Raw genomic sequence first — 2,844 nt, 5'->3', positions numbered from 1 at the left:
ATGTCAATTTATAAGGACCAACTTTTTCTCTTCATCAATTTGTGAGAACCAACAGCTGTGTGCTCTTCGCTGGTATGACGAATAGCATGTTCTCAATCTTTAGACAGGCAGGAGTCCACCTCCACTCTTTTGCATATGGACATCCAGTTTTTCCAGCAATTTGTTGAAGAGGCTATTCTTTCTCCCATTGATCACACTTGGCATTCTTTCTTATTTTTACTTTTTAATTTTTAAATTATTCAATATTTTAAGGATCTAAACTGTAAACAGAGTCAAAAATAAAGAACAGTTTATAAAACTGGGCCATTTTAATGTTTTTTACAAGATAAAGGTTGTTCGTTTTGTTTTTTGAGGTCCCGGGGCTGGGGATTGAAACTGGACTTTGAATGTGGGAAGCCAGCACTCAACCACTGAGCCATATTGGCTCCCTTGAGTTGTTTTTTTTCCACTTGTTTCCTTGTTTGTTTTTGTTTTGGTTTGTTTTTAGGAGGCAATGGGAACCAAACCTGGGACCTCCCATGTGGGAAGCAGGTGCTCAACCGTTTGAGCCATGTCTGCTCCCTAGTAGTTTTTTTTTAAGGTTTATTTTATTTATTTATTTTTTCCCACCTGCATTGTTTGTACCTGCTGTGTCTGTTCAGCTTCCTTATTTCTTTAGGAGGCACCAGGAACTGAACCTGGGACCTCCAGTATGGGAGGGAGGCACCTAATTACTTGAGCCACCTCTTTTCCCAGCTTTGTTGTGTCTCTCATTGTGTTTTTCTTTTTGTATCTCTTGTTGCCTCATCTTGTTGCATCAGCTTGCTGCACCTGCCCATTGTGTCAACTCACTGTCTTGCTTGTCCTCTTAAGGAGGCACTGGGAACCTTTGCTCTTTTGCCTTGCTGTGTCTCTCACTATGTTTTTCTTTTCTTCTTGTGTCTCTTGTTGTGTCAGCCTGCCATGCCTGCCCATCAGTCCAGCTCATTGTCTTCTTTAGGAGGCACGGGGAACCAAACCAGGGACCTCCCATGTGATAGGAGGGAGCTCAATTGCTTGAGCCACATCTGCTTCCCCCTAATAGTTTTCTTGATGACTGCAGATATGTAAGGCTATTTTTATACTATTCACAAACATCACAGTAATAGTGGTTTTCTTGATTGGTGTGTAGCCATAATTATAAGTAGTTACTTATATGGAACTGCTGTCAAACCAGTAAGACTGCATTTATGCATCTATCATGTTCAGGATTGTTGGTAACCTGGGTATATTTCCCCCAAATAACTTTGCCTCCTTGAGTTACAAGTCCCAGCTCACTCACATTCACTTCAATGAAAGTACTGTTGGTAATAACACACAAGTTATATATAGCGGAGATGAAGTATTCTTTTTTATACTGAGTTTTGGCAGGCAAAAGTGGCCTTAAGTTAAAGATGTATTATGTTAGCCTGTGTAAAGCCATTTCCAACAAAGCAGACCTTAATAACCATGCTCTTCCACACTTTTTTCTTTCTCTTTCCTGTTTGAATAACTTTTAATACTTCTGTTTCTCCCTGGGAATGCACTTTGGGCAGAGAACTTTCCATTTTCCTGCTTTCTCTTTTTGTTTTTGTTTAGTCATAATGAAAAGTACTTTAGCTCAGCTCTATTCCTCTCTGTCCAGAAGATAGGCATGTACTGCACCCTGTAGAGTCATCTCATCATTCTTTTATTTGGTATTCTCTATTCATGCATTTTGATAGTCTTTTTCATTTGTATTTTCTCAGCATGGCCTGTTTATGGTAGAATATAACCTTCAGACCAATCATTTTTTATGTCTTCTTTGAACGTTCATGAACCTCTTGGCTTTCTTTTTCTTTCTCTTTTTCTCATGGTAACCCAAATGATAGCCACAGAATTTATGGTGTAAACCAATGTATTTATTTTGCAGCATGGCGAATGCTGCAGATACATCAGTCGCAGGCGCCAGGGCCCAAAGAAGCTTTCAGTTTTTGAGGGATCATTACATTCTTGTTAGACAAAAGCAGGAAGTTGCTTTTGCTTTTGTGTACAAGTACACATACATATGGAAAGGTATCTGTGGATGCTGAGTCCCCAGAGGGGTGGACTGTACTGGTTATTAAGCTAACTCCACTCTTCTCTATGTGCTCTGTGGTTATGGTGCTGGGATGTTGCAAAACACATTGCTCTTCTGCCAGCTGGTTCCCTGTTAGGCTCTGCCACCAGAGGCACTAATGGGAGCCTGCAAATAGGAAGAGGGAGAAGGGATTGGCTCCGCCCTGTTCTGCTGGCTGTTCCTATCAGGGTCACACCAGCAAGGGTTCTTCTGGTGATGATAGTTGGTTCCAGTTTCCAGTTTTTTCTCACACATCCAGAACTAGCTTCCTTACAAACACCAGCAGGACAGTAACCACTCCTGAGAAGTCTAGGTCCCAGCTGCCTCCAAGCCCTAGGTTTTGATAGCCTTGACTGCTCCCCAGTGATTCTCAGCCCTAGAAGTGGTAGATGCTTTCTATTACCCCATTGTTTCCCATTTGAATTCAATCCTCTGATATTGGCTTAACCAATTCTCTATATTAATTTCTCTCCCTTAAAATCATAGGCATGTCTCTGTTCTCTTGAGTGGATCCTATCTGAAGCAGAAATGGAGGCAGAGTTAGTAAGTGGTGGAGTTAAGATGAAATCCAGGTAGCATACTGGAGTCCCATGATAACTGTGTTCTCTAAAAGAGAATGGCTTCTCCTGTGTGCTCCTCCCAGAAACCTGACATTTCTGAAGATGTTGGGAGTCTGAATGGATTACCCACTAATAGTTTGCAGTCTTGTTTTCTACCCTGAAAGCTTATTTGAACTTTTCATTCTACAC

General features: G+C 41.2%; 1 pseudogene; it reads right to left on the bottom strand.

Annotated features, from left to right (window-relative positions):
• Positions 1-1,186: 1,186 nt before the first annotated feature.
• LOC101418475 (ribosome biogenesis protein NSA2 homolog pseudogene) lies at positions 1,187-1,912 on the bottom strand (annotated as a pseudogene).
• Between the last annotated feature and the right edge of the window lie 932 nt (positions 1,913-2,844).

The sequence above is a fragment of the Dasypus novemcinctus genome, chromosome 2 (assembly GCF_030445035.2).
Source record: "Dasypus novemcinctus isolate mDasNov1 chromosome 2, mDasNov1.1.hap2, whole genome shotgun sequence".
NCBI classification, from domain to species: domain Eukaryota; kingdom Metazoa; phylum Chordata; class Mammalia; order Cingulata; family Dasypodidae; genus Dasypus; species Dasypus novemcinctus.
Note: the sequence above shows the minus strand (reverse complement) of the source record. Positions and strands in the feature narration are given on the sequence as shown.